General features: G+C 39.3%; 1 long non-coding RNA gene across 1 annotated transcript in view; it reads left to right on the top strand.

Annotated features, from left to right (window-relative positions):
* Window positions 1–3,421, top strand: part of LOC144061008 (uncharacterized) — a 29,625-nt gene extending 26,204 nt beyond the window's left edge. The window contains exon 4 of the long non-coding RNA XR_013296060.1: window positions 1,335–3,421. This is a non-coding gene — a long non-coding RNA (uncharacterized LOC144061008). The remainder of the gene's footprint in view (window positions 1–1,334) is intronic.
* The last annotated feature ends 15,188 nt before the right edge of the window (window positions 3,422–18,609 follow it).

The raw sequence follows: 18,609 nt of genomic DNA, 5'->3' as shown, positions 1-18,609 counted from the left end.
GGTCGCAGCACTGTGATTTTTTTTTTAATTGGGTCATGATCTGCAAAGTTGCCTGCTGTGTTTTACAAGCCCCGCTACTCTGTAGAAGAGGGGAGGATAATTAGCATTTTAACATTACTTATTGGTTTATTTGAAGTAGGTATTTTGATCTTTTATCTTATTTTACAGTTAGTTTTTTCCTCACTCTGTGTTGCCTGGACAGAATTCAAATTTGCGCCTCCAAGGGCTTTTGTTTTTAGGAATTGTTGTTGCAAGACTAAGCAGGATCTGCTCCTGTAGTCTTGGTGTTGGCCAAATTGCCCCAATTTGGTTTTTATTATCAACAGGACACAAGGTGTCAGTTTTTTTCCCTTTTTGAAGCAGCAATTTGTAAGCGGCTGCAGTTTTCACATTCAGGTCTGAAATGATCAAAATTGATCTTTATCAGATGAGGGAGTCAGTTACTGGTCTGTCTGTGTGTGTCACGAAGGAAGGTATGCACACAAACAGTTCATGTTGAATTAAATAAATGTAGGACTATAGGTTAGTCTGAATGAGGTGATACTTCTATAGTATGTGAGTGAATTAATTCACAGATGGAGAACTGAGGTGTTTGGATTTTGACCATGGGAGGAAAAGTAAGTGCTGGCGAAGACAACACATGGTGAAAATAAGTTAAATAAGTAAGTATATTCAATTTCAGAAACAATTGAAAAGTATAATTTGTAGAGCCCATGGAATTTGCCATTTAGGTGTGGAAGGAACATTGGGACACCTGGTGGACATTATTTTATGAGACAAGTTGTAAAAATGAACTGCAGGACTGCAGTGTTTATTAAAGGTATAAATTTATATATAAATCTCTTCTCAGACTGTTTATGGCCCGGCCGGACATGAGCAGTTTTGGGTTAAGATGATGTTGTTTTTAAATGATTTACACTGCTATAATAAAAACCAGCGTAAAAAATACAGAAATTTGATGTATGATAAAAAGCACATTTATGCTAAATCTACAACAGTAAATATCATGGTAAAATATTTGATTAATCATTATCTACTATTATAAGGGCTTCTTAGGAATATTGGATTAGACGAAACCCATTTGAAAAAACAAAAACTTCATAAGATATAAAAAGGCTGGACTCCTTTTGAGGGTCATAAAAACAGACCATTTCCCACCCCCAATTTTCCGCTGGGGGAGTCACACGTTGAGAGGCCCCCAGTAATTAAAGAGATAGTGTCTACATTCTCTAAGCTAACAGATAACTAACCAGAAGTTCCTTAAAAAATAAATGATTGTGAATATGTGTGGTTGAAAGTAACTAAACGTAAATGGTCTTGTCCTCGTTGGCTAGGTCCATTTAAGGTCAAGGAGCGTACATCCTGTGCGGTGCGCTTGTATCGGAAAGGAGCTACTTGGTATCATCTCTCATCTACAAGGCCGGCTGTTTCTGGTTCAACGCTGCCTCCAAGGGCAATCATCTGATGATCTACGCCCACACCAGTTGGAGCCATCTGACGGATCCAAAACACGCCGTTTCCAGTGTCTGCCTGACAAGCTGTCCAAGGAGGGAAGCTGCACGCCGAGGAGGTCCTGGAAGGAGATTCATTGTAGTGCCTTTTCCATGGGCAAAGCTGACCAAGTGTCAATCTGCTGTTTGAAAGGGGGAAATCACTCAATGGTGATTTGAGTCACATGCCCCTTTTCATCAATCCACAAGGATAGAGTCACACTGGGAATGAAGTCCCGTGACCTTTCCTGCGATCTCTGGCAGTGAGCCAGGGTTCGGAAAAAGGCTGACAACGCCTCTAAAAAAATAAAATAAAATCAACCAGCGACTGACAAACATCCTTCTCCTTCGACAAAAGAACTTCTTCTCAAGATGGCTTCGATGAAGAACTCTGCTACTAATTGCTGCATTGTGACGGTTTTTCTCTTGTTAATTGTTGTGCCATTTTGGTTATTCATGAAACCCCTGGACGTGAGTTTGAATACAACACACCGTGATAAAAGAAATGTTATTTCCACCCAAATCCCGTGGATAATGAACTGGGCGTATAATAACTCAATTGTCCTGACCGTTGCTCCTAACACAAACACATCTGTCAAACTCCCCATTAAATCTTTGAAGGGATTTAGTAGTGGGGGGCCGACGAAGGGGGGCCTTTGGCTCAAGTACTGGTGGTATTTGACAGGTAGTGTTTTACGACTGGACTGGAGCACCTTCATTACCACCCAAAGTGGCCGATACTGGCCGTCAGGTTCCAGTGGAGAGGCAGTTTTTTTTAGCAAGAGAGTAACATTGAGTAGAATGGGACATCAATTCGAATTAACTTTTGTTCTTCCTGAAGGTAATATCCGGCCACCTAATGTAACCATAAATAACACCTTTTGTTATGGCCTAATGCTGTGGGCATGGTTCTCTGGAACTGATCCCTATTTTCCAATTTTAATTTGCATTGATAAAACTATGAGTAAGACAGAACAACCTAAAATGACTTAATCAGAATCGTATAGCCCTTGATATGTTACTTGCAGAAAGGGGTGGTGTTTGTTCAATGTTCGCAGAACAATGTTGTACTTTTATTCCTAATAACACTGCACCGGATGGAAGTTTAACCAATGCCATTGAGGGACTCCGAACAAAAAAAAAAAATGAAAGAGCAGTCCGGTATCGATACGTCAATTTGGATAACTGGATGGATGCTTTTGGAAGATATAAAAATTTGGTTTCAGCTTTTTTGACAACTTGCGGTTGTTGCTGTATTCCTTGTTTGAGATCGTTGTGCACGCGGCTTATTGCCACAGCCATTGAAAAGCAAGATGTACAAAACAAGTCGTCTTATATGATGGTAGAATCTGTAACTTCTAAAGCTATGACCGCGGTGGCGACATCAGATGAAGATCCGGCTGGAATTTTTCTCTAGACTATTTCTAAGGGGTTTAATGTCTTATTTTGAACAAATTTATTTGTTCATTGAGGGACTGAAGACATTTAACATTTTCTATGCATATTTTTACTGTTTATGAATTTACTTATAGCATATAGATGCCATATAACTGTGATAATGTTTGTGTGAAATATATTGGACATATTAACTGTATTGTAATGAATAACACTTTTCACTCCCTTCCAGCTGGTGAGATAGGAATGCACAAGGGAGGCAAGTTCTCATGGAAGATAACACTGTTGGTCTGAGGGAGTCTAGGTCGCATGGCATTACCTGTGTAATCATATATTTCCGGCTTTGGACGGAACTGGAGTAAACATGTCAGTAAATCACTTGTCTGTCTATTATAATTACTAACCCTTTGTCCAGCCTCAGAGGAGGAGTATGCTTTTTTTCATCTATAAAGCGACTGTGTGTTTTCATATTGACACACTCGAGGCTTAATATCACCTTTGAATGTAAGCATGTCTTGTGTCTTTTAGGAGCTCCTAAAATAAATCTTTTGCAAAACAAGCTTCTTCATCAGATCTCATCTGCAATTATTTCGAACACGCAAAGATTACATTTAATATAGTAATCAAATAATACCTTGAGTAGCCAGCCAGGCCGTGTGGGCTGCTCTGCCTGGCGGCTACTCTTGCATTCTGAAAAAGACCATTTTAATTTTTATTCTGTAGACATAAAGAAAAGTAATTCAATCAGAATACCGTATATGAGTCAATACATGTTTAGAGGTGCATTAAAAAAGGAGTTGCGCTTACTGTGCGATTGTTGTGTTCACTGCTATTAGCAGTCCCAAACCTTTTTTGCTAAGACATATGTTGATGGAACAGCATACAGCAAAGACGGAAAAAGCCCCATGACAATTAAATATACAACTCATCATTACAATGAATATAGTTGTTTTAATTAGGGATGGGTGAGTACCGATACGAGCCTTATTTATCGGCCACCCTTTTGTGGACGTTTTACGATCATGGACTAGAAATTAGAGGAATAGAAAATTGCCATTAATTTCAATGTATACATCAAGCACTCACTCATGTGTTCTCCTTCACACCTTTTCCTGTCACTGAAGTAAGGGATGAACTCATGAAGCTGAACACAGATAAATCTGCCCGTTTTGACGGCTTAGAGCCCATGTTCTTGTTGGCCGCTGCTCATATTATTGCTGCTCCTGTGTCAAAACTATTCAATGTCTTTAGAGGCCAACTTTCTTCCACCTGATTGGAAGTCAGCTATGGTTTTCTCGCTTTTCAAAGGAAGTGTTGGCACAGATCCAAATTGTTATCGGCCCATCTGCATTCTGCCATGTTTAGCCAAAAGTAGGTTTCCGGCAAGGTCATGGCTGTATTGCGGCAACAATGAAGGTCCTGGATGAGGTCATCCCGGCAATGAACAATTAAAAAGTCTGTATTGACACCTTTGTTGACCTCGCAAAGGCTTTTGATTTTGTCAATCACACTATTTTGCTGTCCAGTGGCTGTTGTGACTGGTTCTCCAGCTACCTTTCTGACCGTGTCCAACAGAGCCATTGCCAGTCTCTAAAGGTGTGCCACAAGACTCCATTCTGGGTCCAACACAATTCTCCATCTACATCAATGACAGCCAAAACTGTTTCCCAACAGTTTCCGGATTTATCTCGATGCTGACGACACAATTTTGTATTTGGTTGGACCTTCATTGGAAAATGCGGCCTCCTCTCTCCAGCTCAGCCTTACCTCTGTGGCACAGGCCTTCCATAAACGGCATCTCCTTCTCAACACTGCTAAGACCAAGTTCATTTCATTCAGCCAGAAGCAAGTAATCAGTCATCCTACTATTACTTATGCTGACGGATCTAATTTGTTACTTCTTACAAATACTTATATCTGGTTGGACTTATGCCCGTCATTTGCCACACACATCAGTAGCCTAACCTGCAAACTAAAGTTAAAGTCAGATTATCATTCCTTTTTCGCAATAAAGCCTCATTCACTCTTGCCACGAAGTGGACACTACTGAAGATGAAGTTGCTGCCTACTTTTGATTAGGGAGTTATTTTTTCCAGAATGGCACTAAACTCCACTCTTAAAAAAATGGACAGCCTCTATCATTCAGCTGTCCGATTTGTGACAAATGCTCCATTTCAGACTCACCATTGTGATCTTTATAAATTAGTGGACTGGCCATCTCTCCAAACACGACGACTTCATCACTGGTTTATCTTTATCTATAAATCTGTCATCACTTCATCTTGCTCGGAACACTTAGAGCACCAGGGGCCTCATTTATATATCTGTGCATGAGAACCGGCACAGAAAAGTACGTACAAACGAAACCCAAACCTCACATACGCAGAGAAAAATTTAGATTTATAAAACCATGCGTAGACACACATACGCACACCTGCACGCAATTTCCCTTTTTAAATGCCACATAATCTGCGCAGCAGATTCCACGCCGTTCCCCGCCCATATTTGGCAATGCTAATCAAATCATTAATGGATTTGTGTATTCATAAGCAGCACGAGCGGCGAACGGCAAATCGAAACAATGGACGCACATGGAAAGTCGAGGAAGAAGCCAAACTTTACTTTGATGGAGGTTGAAACCCTGATCGGAGAGGTCGAGGCACGCAAGGACGTGCTGTTTGGGAGCCACAACATGGGGATCACCAATAAAACAAAGCAAGCCGAGTGGCAGAAAGTAGCCAATTTGGTTAATGCTGTTAGCACTGCAGGAAGCACTGTGGCGGAAATCAAAAATGAGTGATCTGACACAAAGGTGAGCATTAAAATGAATTCCAGTCAATTTATTGTCTATAAACAATATTGTAATGCAATAGGGACATTGCATTGTCACTGTAGAGGCAAATCTTAGCCTATTTTTTTGCCTATTATTATTAGGTAAACAATGGGGCCATTCATTAGTTGCAAGTTGCAATTGTTTAACATTATAAGAAAAATAGCGGTAAATGGAATATCATAGACTCAAAATGTCACCAGTAATCACTTATTGCCACAAATGTAAAAGTAGTAGTAGTAATCATGCTAGGAAACCACCTCACAACATGCTTGTTTACTCTATGTTTCCCTCTTAAATTGGAGGTAAAAAAAAAACACACACACACACGCCGGCGATTTGCCTAAGTCAAGAGAAGACTGGTGGAGGACCAGCCAGTACCTGCCACAACAACATGGGCGCCAAAGTCGACTCCATGATTGGAGACGACTGCCTCAGTGGTGTTGTGGCTGAAATGGTGCAACGTAAGTGTCTTTATTATAAAAGGAAACATTAATCCAATCCAAAACAACCATACTGAGCAAAATGTATATGTAACAATAATCTATCTCTAGCTTTTGATGATCCTGGCAAGGGGCACTCACGGCCGGCAGTCCCAGCTGAGGACCCTGCTCCAGAGGTTGCTCCTGCTGCAGAGGTTGTGCTGGACCCACAGACCACAGCATCGGGGGCGGTGACACACAGTGCACGTGTGCTCACCGGCACTGTGCTAGACCAGCAAAAGAGGCCCATCAACTCTATCAACAATCTGACACAGGAGTTAAGAGGGATAAGAAAGGTCTTATCCGAATTAACTACAATTAATTAAAGAACATTTGAAAAAAATTATATTGCCTGGTTTGTCATATGCAGACGTCTCACCATATCCCCTCGAGTTCTTGAAGTCGCTTGGTACTCCGCATGTCGAGGTGGTAAAGGTGGGTTCATGTCATATGCAAGGGGAAGGTGTGGCAGCTCAAGGGGAAGTGGGATGACGGGAGTGGGTTTTCGTCAGTCACTGTTATTTTCAATCCGTTAATAAATTCGGCAATCCGTCAATGACGGAGGTCCCATTTTGGTGATGGATTGACGAATGACGGAAACTTATACGCTCATTTTGCAACGCAATCGACGATTCGCCTTGAAATATTGACCGATTGACAATGACGGAAGTCTGTCCAGACTATTGACGATTGGCGCATGACAGATGCTCAAAATTCATTGATGCGTCCACCTCTGGTATTTATGAAAGAAAACTTTTATATTTATTAAACAAAACACAGAACATTCAGGAGAACGAAAGGTCGCTGTATCTGCACGCGCCACCAAATACTTTTAAACTGATGTTAACAGTAAATGTCAAGAAAACAGTAAAATACCCCAAAATATATATAATAATCGATATCAGGCTTCAAAAGGAAAATCAATTGAATATTGACTATTCAATTTTTATTTATTTTTAAACCCAGCCCTACTCTTTTCAGACCTACTGTCTATGGCTTAACCTGGCAACAAATTGATAATTGTGACTCACTCAAGACAATTCTCTACAATACCAATCTGGGACTGCTGCACGGTGTTTTTCTCGGGAAAAGCGGGACATTCTGGAAAATACTTTGAGCTGATTGGACGATGCTGTCTTGTGCACGTCCACCTAACTTTTGTTTTGGCCAATCATGGCCATGGATGAAAATGTCGTCTTCGTTCTCGTCGAAGAGGGGAAAAAAGCACGAACATTTTTACCAGCTAAAAATGCACGAAGCGCCTCTCGCTGTTCAACATTCAACAAGGAAACGGTTCTGCAAGGACAGAATTAATTGCAGCATCCATTTCTCCATGTTAGGTTTGATTGTTTCCTACAGTGTCCGCGCGCTTCCTGGTTTCGTCACAGCTGCTTATCCCGCCCCCAAACAAAATGTTGCTCTGTGATTGGTCAGAACCAAGAGTGGTTCGAATCAAGATTCTCAGGAGTGAACTCACAAATACCCTGACAATTCAGCTTGTAGAGCAAGGTTAGGTCTGACTGGCCAGGCTATAAGTCTCATCCACCCCAGGGGAACTACCACTGAGGAGCTTGTTAACCCCTCGGTGACTTTAACTCCAGGGATAGGAGAGCTCACTTCAGAGTCACAAGACTCTGCTTCCTCAAAGGAAGAAATGTGGAATTGAGGAGGTCTTCAAAGTATTCTCTCCGCCGACAGTTGGTTGGCCAGAATTTTCTCAAATCCGTCCAAATGTCGTTCTCCCTGCCCTCACCAAACTCCTTCACAAAGTTTTTCCTCAGTCACCACTAACACTGAATTAAGTTAGGCCTGCCAAAACCCACCAGCTGCCTTTGAAGTCCCACAGGCTAAATAGGCCAGATAGAAATTATTCAGCTTGATGGCATCCCAAACTGCTGGTGTCCACCAATGGTTTTAGCAAATGTTTACATAAAAAGCACTGTCCACCTTATGGCCCCAGCTCCGGTCAGCCACCTCAACAAAACATGAAGTATTGAAAATGGCATACTTAGACTAGATGTCTCTCACCTCCACCGTGACATGGTGGATGTTCTGCCTTGGGAGTTAAAACTCCATCTGACAGGGGACTCTTTCAGATGTTCCCAGCAGACTGAGATATGTTGAGGTCTGTCAGGTCTGTTTGAGATCTTGCCTACCATTAGACAACACATCACCAGCTCATAATCAGTTGACAGCTCCACCCTTTTTTTCCCATTGAACGGTGGCCCTCTTATGTTTGAATATAGTGTTCATTATGGACAGTCAGTGGAGACAAGCTTGGTGACAAAATGCTGCTGTTTATGTATTATTCTTACCTATTATGTATCATGCAGACATGCTTTTTCTAATATAATATAGTATTGTGCAAACATCTGTCCAATAAATTGTTGTTTGTCCATCTGTCCATAGTAGGCTACTTCCTGTTTCATGTACAATAACAGATGGGCCTTGCCATTATGATTCTGGTAAGTGAAAAATTTCAGTGACGCGCCATAGTAAAAATACATTCCTTTATCTGCACATTTACTCAGATCCTCACAGAAATTTTATTGATGCTTCACCCCTCAACAAAGACATTTTATTTTTATTTAACCAGGTAAAATGTTTGACAACTAATTCTCATTTACAAACATGAATTGGACATCAATTTTGCATTTTGTGCTTTATTGCTGTTAAAATTACAGGTCAGAATCTTTAACTACAGTGATATACCGTATGAGACCTAATTGGTTAAATAAATTGTCATATGTCAAAGTGGCACACACGCAAAAACAAGTACCGGTAAGCTTGGCTCATCGCCATCCCACGCAAGATGAGATGAGACTAGTGTCATTCACAAGCATTACCTGACTGCGTTATGTGTCATATATTTAACAGTGTTAACACCAAAAGTGTGCCAACTTGGCTGCTTTGAGGACAGAAATGAACATGAAGCAGTATTTTCAACCCATGGCCTCAAAACATCATATAATCCCTCCAGGATACAAAACTATTTCGGTGAAGAAATAAAAAATAGAGAGCACAGGGCAAAATGGAAATGAGTGAGAAAGTGACTTTTTGTGGCTTATTTACACTGACAAGCAGCTTTTATTTTCTAGTTATTGCAGGGAAGTGCACTTCACACAAGTCAGGTTTCCATCCAAATGTTTCAAAATTTGTATGCAAATTTTGTGAAAATGCGCAAAATGGACATGCAACTTATTCCCTTTTCCATCCGCTCTTCTTTTGCGAATATCCGCCGCAAGATGACGTTGTAGTGATGGAATTTTGCGACAATGGGGAGTTCCAGGTGGGAATGTTGGTTTTGACGGACTGAATGGAAGTAGTTTGTCTAGTTGGCCTTCCCTCCCGCATGTAAGTGAAGTGTGCCGTTACATTGAGAGCTGATGTTAACAAAACCCTCTAAAATAACATTCATGTTTTTTTTTTTAAATAAATTATAAAAAAAAAAAAATTGTGTTTCTTCGTCTCCCGAAATATATCTTACTTTATCATCTGCCATTTATTGTGACTACAAACGTGCGTATGTGTGCGGGTCAAAACGTGCAATGTATACCCGGTCTTGTAGTCGTTTATTCGCAAAACCTGTTTCCAGTGCGCGCTTATAACTTGTGTTATGGTGCAGATCGATGGATTTCAACGAGGACGTGCGCTGTATGTCGCTCGATTGCTCGTTGCCCGGGGTAACGGCCATTTCTCATGCAACGATATGGAATGTGCATTGAACGGCGGCATATTGGCTCTATAACTAAATCACTTTGTCTTTAAAAAGACTCGTTTATCCCCTCAGAAGGCAGCTCCAACACGAAAGCGCGTCCCCATACTTCCTTTCATCCGTGACCGGGCGGGTGTCACATTACTACAGGGAATGAGCAAAAAGTGTTGAGTCATGAGAGTGTAAAAATGTTTTTGCGATATTTGAGATTTTTGGAAAATCATGTGTTTCCATTACCAGCTTGCTTTTGCGCAACTTTCCTTTTGCGCAAAACTGGGGGTAATGGAAACGCACCTACAAACACCACAAGGTTAACATGACATGACAAAGAACTTACTGGTTCAAATGGCTGTTGCACTTTGTTTTTAGGGCCAGAGCAGTGACCGCGAAAAAGGGAGTTTGAAGTCAGGGAAGCAGACTGAGGCGAGGCAGGTGTGCTCTTTAACGTGATTTAGTTTAGAGATAAACAAAAGGCAGACAAAGTAAAAAAGACACAAAGTATAACCAAATCTGGGAATAAACTCACTGGTAAAACTAAACTTAAACAGGCAGGACACGCAGGAGCAGGGTGTGACAGACAATTACTCGACAAGGACAGATAGAAAGCAGGGAACTAAATAAACAGTAGCGAGACAACAAGAGACACCTGAACAACACATACACACACACACACACACACACACACACACACACACTTTTTTTTTTGATTTTTGTTTTGTAATTGGGTATCAGTATAACTGACTGTTAAACACGACCAACACCAGTGTTAATCTAAGGACAGCATACAGTAAATAACCAGGTTTAATTACCACACAGACTTTTAAGCCCAAAATGCTATTGTTTCAGTGACGCTCACCAAAATGCTCCAACCTTTCCTGAAAGCTAATGACATTTCAATTTCTATTGTTATGCATTCATCTTAGAAAAAACAACAACATTGGGCCTCTTTGAGCCTTCAGTTTGGCAAGATTACATGACAAATTAATAGCACAATTGTGATGAAACGACAAAGAAAAATATCCATGCAGGAAGTCTATAGGCTGAATGTAATTGCAGCTTTAAAGTGCCGAAAATACTGTTCAAATGTCATGCTGCACACAGTGCTTCACTCTCCTCCCACCGTTTGCCCTCTTTCAATGCTTCCCCCATCATTCAAAACACGAGGAGGCCTTTTCAGAAGCTTGGAATAGTTTGGATGGCAGAATAGCAAGCTAATTAGAGCTCCTCTAGTGATAGATGACAGTAAGGGTACGAAATGTGGGCATAAGGGCAATATGACACACCAGTCGCATCACAACCATCTGCCCAACTTAGATGACTTAATTATTAGAGCAATGGGGATGATTTGAGACTCAGTGCTGACCCAGTGTAAATGGCTAATTCTATTTTGTCCAGAATTGCAGACCATGAGTCAGACCCACCTTTTATCTTAGTCCTATGGGTGTGATTGGATTGTTGAGGTCAACAGGGGTCAATTGTTTGCCTCAGGCAACCACCTTGGCGTCCGCCCTACATGAAAGATAAGGTGAGTTTTAAGTTGTAGCTAAAATGACATCTAAAAGTCAAAGTAGACCAGTTGGTTTCCTTGGGGAAATGCCATCATTGTCTTCTTTTGTTTACATAGGTATATATATATATATATACACACACATTCAAATTGGAATATTCACGCACAAATGCATATGAAATAACCAATGTGTATCATAAATTGTCCATTTACTGGAAATTTGGCTGCAATTTATTTTAACTTTAAAAGTAGAAAACAGCCAAATGTGCTGAATGTTAAATACAGAGTGAGTTTTTCTTGGTCACACAAATGAAGTGTTTACGTAAAAAACAAAAAGCACAAACAAACAAAAAGTCTTTATCATTATGAAATTCAATTCTGTATTAGGGCTGGAAGATTATGGGAAAAATAATAATCACAATTTTTTTGTCAAGTATAACATAACCTTGCAAATATATGTAATTAAAGCCTCTTGCCTCTTTTCATTCTTCATTTTCAAACATAAGCATTAATTTACCCTCTTTATCATGTTTATTTTATCTTATTTTATTTTAGCCTGGGGAGTGAGTGGGTTAACCTGGGACCTCATGGAATGTATTTTGTATGGTGTGACAAAAAAAGTCCTTAGGTAATTTGTGTCCTTGAAATTTGAGAAAAGGAAAATCTGTAAATCCTTGAAAACTCAGTTTTAAATATGACTTAAAAGGACAGCAGGAAGTTAAATTACTAAGAAAGTAAAATAAGACTGCTAAAATAGCAATTGAATTGTTTTGAATTTAAATATACAGTACAGTGGATGTAAGTCTTCTTTTTTAGTGTTTAGTTTTAACAGTTAACTCTAACTAGGCTGGGGTGTCATTAAACAGCTTAAAGAACGCTTAGGGCCTGCAGAATCACACTGGTTCGCTCCGGGTTTGCTACAAGACGCATGGTGCATTCAGGGTACTTTCACATTGTAGGGAATTTGTAAACACAAAGCGCTGTTCTGCACATTAAGAATTTTTCTCGATTATTAAGTTTTAAAGATCGAGAGAAGCCAAAATCGAAATCACGATAACATTTCGATTAATCGTTCAGCCCTATTCTGTACAATTTTTCATTTAATGAGATCAGGTTGTACACAACAACAACATTTTACACAAAATAATCAAATGAAAACAGAATCACTTTAAATATTTGTTGCATGGGGTGGATACAAATTTGTCTAAGTATTTCCTCACTAAAACGTTTGGTTTCCATGTCTGATTCTTTGAACTCCACACTGTTTTTAATTTGAAACTAATGTACTGTATGTTTCACACATTTCATCTAAATGTCCCTTTTATCATCGATGGAGCTACTTCATAATTGCTGAGCCCACAAGTCTCCCTTGCAAGTTGCCACTGTCCAACCTCTTAAAAGCTACATTTAGACCCATTTAGATTAAACATCACTGATAGGTGCGGCCTGAATGAGATTGCCATATCTTTTTAAACCCATTAGGTATCACTACAAGAAAGATCTTGTAGAAAGATATTCATCATTGTCATTTGGGAGCCAGCGCAGCATTTGGTCTTAAAGACCAATTTTGTGTGTGTTTGTTTCATCTCATGCGCCGGTAGATGAAGAACGGCAGATGATTTTTTTTTTTAATACCACTCACATTCTATACGTAACCACTTCATAAACATTTTCAGTCACGCTACTATTGTCAACAGGCACAGTTAAAAAACAATGGAGAATTGTTTAATTGAGTGTATTACTTGCCAGGACAACACTGCTCTCATTTCTACATGAAATACAAAGTCTCTGAAGGCAATTATTTGTTACACGTTACAAAAGAGCACAGATCAAGCAGTTTTTCTGAAGCCTTTGAGTCTTAGCTGTTAATTTTGAATTGAGTTAATATAGGTATTACTTCATGATATCTTCACTGCTATCTACATTTGTAAAGTGAAGTCAATGGGATTGCTATGAATAAGCCATTTTTAAATCACTAAATAAAAGAGAATCCTTCTTCTTTGTTGGAGTAAGTAAAGAAGAAGAAAAGAGTGCTAGCAAAAAGGCCATTTCTTTATGACGAAACTGATTTACAATGTCACAGCTCAACTGGAGCAGTGGTCTCGTCAAGGCTGGTTTTCATTAGTGTATGTTTGGCTTCAGGTAAACGTCAGACCCATAAGTATTGTTACAGGGTATCATATGACCTGTGTAAATACTTTTAATTAAAGTAGGGTGTCTGCTCTCCACTGCTTGCAAACACAAAGTGGCAGCCAAGGTCTGTTTTATAGTAACGACTAGCCCACCATAACATTCCCTTCTAATGTAGCCGTCATATGTGCTTGCCTCAAGATCTCACAGTTAACCAATGCAAATGGACATCGTTAAATTGCATCTGCATACCGTAATGCATAGGGCTGTTCATTTTCCTGAGATCAGATGGAATAATGCCAGCAATACATATCCAGACATCCAACAGAAATTTGCAATTTTTTTTGTGAAGCAGCAATGATGCAACCTTCCTATGTGACACTACAGACACAGCAAACAAAAAGAAAAGGAAAGTGCTTGTTGCAGAGGGCAAATTACATTGCAGATGATTGGAACAGATTATAGCTGTGAAAGAGTTATTTAGAGTGCATTGTGGTCATTTGGGCTGATAAGGTGACAGAGGATTTTAGGGGTGTGGTGTCTGCAACTGGATGATGGGTTGGTGTATTGACTCTGCTGCCACAGGATGGAAGATAGCACCATTATCCAGAAATGAGAGTGTCTTGGAGTTGGCACCCCACTTCACATTTCTGATTGAATACAGAGAGCTACTCAGATGAGATAATTCATTAATGCATGTTTCTACTACAAGTGTTAAGTGCATTAAATTCAAGTTACATCATGGAGTCATTTATTCATTTATTTACTAGGGGTGTGCACAAAAAAATCGATTCTCATTTAGTACGATTCAGAATTAATTTTAAATGTAACAAAATCGAGGGGCAGTGTGGTCCGCGCGTTCCATAGCCATTGATAGAGAGAATTTGGCCAACTCGGTTTCGTATAAAGGACGTAGAGTACTACGCTGTGATTGGTCAACTGCTGGTCACACTACATATGGACGCCATCTTGTTACTCTGCTGAAACAGAGTTGGCCAAACTCTCTCCATTAAAGGCTCAGGCGCGTTCCGATACGCTGTTATGTTGTAGTCACATTAGAGAGCAGAAGGAAAAAAGTCCCGATCAAGATATTCCAATAAAAGTTTTTTTTGCAGCGTAGGAAGAGCATATGCCGGTGAGTAATGTTAACATGCTTCTCTGTATACAATCCTGGAGCATTTTGTATGAATAGCCGTTCTTTTAAGTGATAAAAGTGCCACGAGTAGCGCACTAATTAGTGTTAGCATGTCAGACTGTAGTAGATCATGGGATTTATAAAATGAAGCAGAAATCAAAAATCGATTCTGAATTGAAAATCAATTCTGAATTGAGTCGCAGGCCCAAAAATCGGAATTGAAGCATAAGACCCACCCCTATTAACTACCATAAAATCTGACTAGCGTATTTAAAAAAGTGAATCAGTGAAACACTAAAAAGCTGTCGACTAAATGTGACAAACATATTTGTGCATACGCATGGCTAGTGAATGAGACCCGTTAATCACAAGTCAAAGTGAATTTGGAGTTTCGTTCTTTTCCACTTGTTTTTAAGGTCATTATGCACCTTCTATGGTGTTTTAGGTCAGTTTGTCTGAGTTTTAATAGGAGCAACAGTCCCGAGGTCCCCGCTGGCAGATATTGACCTTTTGCATGTGACGTCACAGCCCTCATGGGAACGCCCCCTCCGGGTATTGACGGATTTGCAGCGATAATTTTTTGAGAGGTTAGTAGATTAATGTTTTTACTTGTAAACGTACACTCTAACAAAGATTGTAACAAAGGTGTTGAATTATGTGTTTCAAGTCACATTAACGAGCCAGACAGTTAACGTCCACTCCAACTGCACGTACACACAGCAGTTTTAAAATGTACCTTCTTCAAAACTATTACATGCATTTGACTGTTTAATAATGGGGAATTTTATCTTTGTACTTGGGAGTTTTTTTACTCTGGAGTCATCTCGTCCCAGAGTAATCATAATAACAATAACAAAATTGCCCAAAATTAAAAACCCGGTCATTTTCTCCCTATACCGATCAGCTGAAAATTATGTAATTGGGACTCGGTTTCCGATCACGTGATCGGGACATCCCTAGTCTATATGCTTTAAATTCAAGCACTAGTTTCTTATAATAGTAAGATAACACGTTTTAGTCTATTCACACAGAATTGTTTCCTTGCTAACAATTTGAAAAAAAAAATTGTTAAAAATAAAATTGTCTCCATGAAAAATATACATTTTCTCTGTACTCACGTCTTGTCTAACAAGACTCATGTACTCTGTCATCTATCATGTGTATGCTTCTCTGAAACACATGATACCATCTTTGCTCTTTATTCAAAAGAGCATTTTTGTAATAACTGTAAGTATAACTATAACACATTTATACTTAATGAAAACTAACTGAAAAAATGATCATGGCTGCCTCTTAACTTTTTGCCATATATGGTACAGTCTAACATTACCACAAATAGCCTCCTTGATGTCTCTATTTTCATTTCCCAGCAGCACTAAGGTTAAAATTGTAATAGAATTGTATGAAAATAAGCAATTATTCCTAGCCAACGTATTTATAGCCAACTTAAGCTTGCAGTGCATCTAGGTAACTTGCCTCAAAATAACCCGGAGTTTCTTGTCTCTAACGTCACTTCACAAATGGTTTATATAGATGATATATGGACATAGCAACCAAAAAAAGTCAAAATACCCCATAAATGTGACCATAGCGTTTCATTGCTGTCCATCTAAAATAGTATTAATATTAGCTTCTTTAATTAATTCCAAAAATATTTCTGTTTTGTTGTCCACCCAAACATACCTTACTTTATCGACCGACATTGCTTTGGTACTACAAACGTATGTGTCATGTAATATTCGGTCAAAACGTGCAACGTGTATCCGGTCTTGCCAGCTGTTATTCGCAAAACCTGTTTCCATAGCCAAAATTGGCATTTTCCTTTTTTCGATTGGCTTCAAAATCCACCCCCTCTAAGAATAAAAAACTTTTGGGTGAATTTTGGGCACTTTTTTTCCATTCAATTTTATTTTCGCCTTTCTTGAAAATTTGAATAAAAATGGGTGGATGGAAACCCAACTACTGACAGAAAGTCAGGATGAGTGTAATGAAAAGTTCTGAAATGCGACAAATGTAATACTGTATTGTAAATAAAGTGACGTTTTGAACGCTTCTCAATGTCGTCAATTTCATGCGACGCCGTACACGGCGCTAGATCGACATGTTAAATGAACCGTCTGCCTGAGTCGCAAATATCACCACAGACTTTCACTATATGCTCTTTTAAGTGGGATGGAATTAAAATCAAATATGAGCTATGAAATATGAAACTTGAAGATGAAAAATGATCACAATGGTCCTCCAAATGCATGTCTCCCCTCTCCAAAATGCACACAGCACATATGGAGTGACTTGTAAATACATTACTGTAGCTATAGTGTTGCGTTCCTTATGTATTATGTTGGCGTGAGGAGCAAAATTAAAGCTTTAACTCTGGAGATTAATATAGTTAAAGTGTAATTTTTTTTTAAAAAAAAACTCAAGTGTGCAGCCAAACTTGGAGGAGTCACTGGTGGGAAGATAAATAAACATGGACTATTACCTATAGTCTAGTTTTACTTTCTGATTTACATGCTTGATGGAGAACTCTTAAGTAATTGACACACTTTGCAGAGCTACATCCAAAAGGCATACAGTATTATTGTTTGCCTTTGGCTTAACACCTCACAGCAAAATTCCCTGCTCACGTTATCCCCATTGGGCCTCGCAAACCAATTCTGCTAAACTAAACCTATAAGCGAAAAGTTTCTAAATCTAAGTGGACAATTTTAAGAAATGTTTCTACGAGAAGAGTACTGTATAAGATGCCTGTAAATCTGAGTCTGTTTTGATCATTTTGTTCAACAGCTGTATTTTACACAACAATTATATTCAAGGACAAAAGAAAGCTATTAGAACATTATTTGAATACATGATCTATATTCCTTGAAAAATGACAAATTAGAGCATGCACATTCCTTAAGTTATTCTAAAAAAATATATAGAATAATCATCAAAATAAGCTTAAATTGTAGTTGTTTTTTTAGATTAGTGGTCTTATTTACATAAACTAGAGAAGGTGCCCGTTTGCAAGCAGCTCTACACTTACAAGACGAAAGGCATCGACCAACGTTAAAAGAGCACATTGATGACGACGATGATCATCATCGATGATGATGAAGGTGAATCCGAGCTTGACGGCGAAATTGGAAGCGCTGACGCGTCGGCTATGACGGCGTCATAAACGCGGAGCACAACCGAGCACGCACAGGCGGACGTTCGATCGGACGACGGAGAGTGCCCCGAGTCCAATGCATATTCATCGGAGGAGTGGGTACAGTCTGCTACTTGCTATTTATTCCCCGGAAAAAAAGGCAGTCAAGAAAGTGTAACGTTTGCACGCGAAACGGACGAAGTGAAAGTAAACTGTTGTGCGAGTCCAGCGGTGTCTCCTTGCACGCAGGAGAGCGTTACAAAAAGAAAAACTGTATTTGAAACATCCACATAATTGTAAGTGGTACCACAGTTGCATACATTTGTAAATAGTTTGCGAAATTGTTTTGTCAAATTGTTACACTGTTGAATGGAAATAAACGTATTTTGCAATCTAAAAACACTTTTTCATTGTTGGTGAAAGCGTTTTACAGAAGTAAAGCACTATTTAGGTGTTTATGGCATCATTCATGGACAAAAAGAAGTGTACAATTCACTAGAGTGCATGAAATAACACCGTTGCACAAAAAGCTCTTTTTCTCCGTTTTTTGTTTCAAAACAGAGAATTTCGGTGAAAGTAACCATTTTCTATTGTTGATTACTGAAGAACGGAATAAGGTAGAAACAAACTTTTTTCTGATGAAAGATGAGAGTCCAATCTTTCATTTGGTAGTATGTGTGTTTCCATAGTCCAAACACAACATTTTCTGTGGACCTTGAAAGATCAGTCAAAATGCTTAAATCGGCTGGTACTGGGAACAACCCGTTTCTGAAAACGTCTGGCAGTGAAAGA

Source organism: Vanacampus margaritifer, chromosome 11, assembly GCF_051991255.1.
Source record: "Vanacampus margaritifer isolate UIUO_Vmar chromosome 11, RoL_Vmar_1.0, whole genome shotgun sequence".
In the NCBI taxonomy this organism is placed as follows: domain Eukaryota; kingdom Metazoa; phylum Chordata; class Actinopteri; order Syngnathiformes; family Syngnathidae; genus Vanacampus; species Vanacampus margaritifer.
This window is presented reverse-complemented; position numbering and strand designations above follow the sequence as displayed.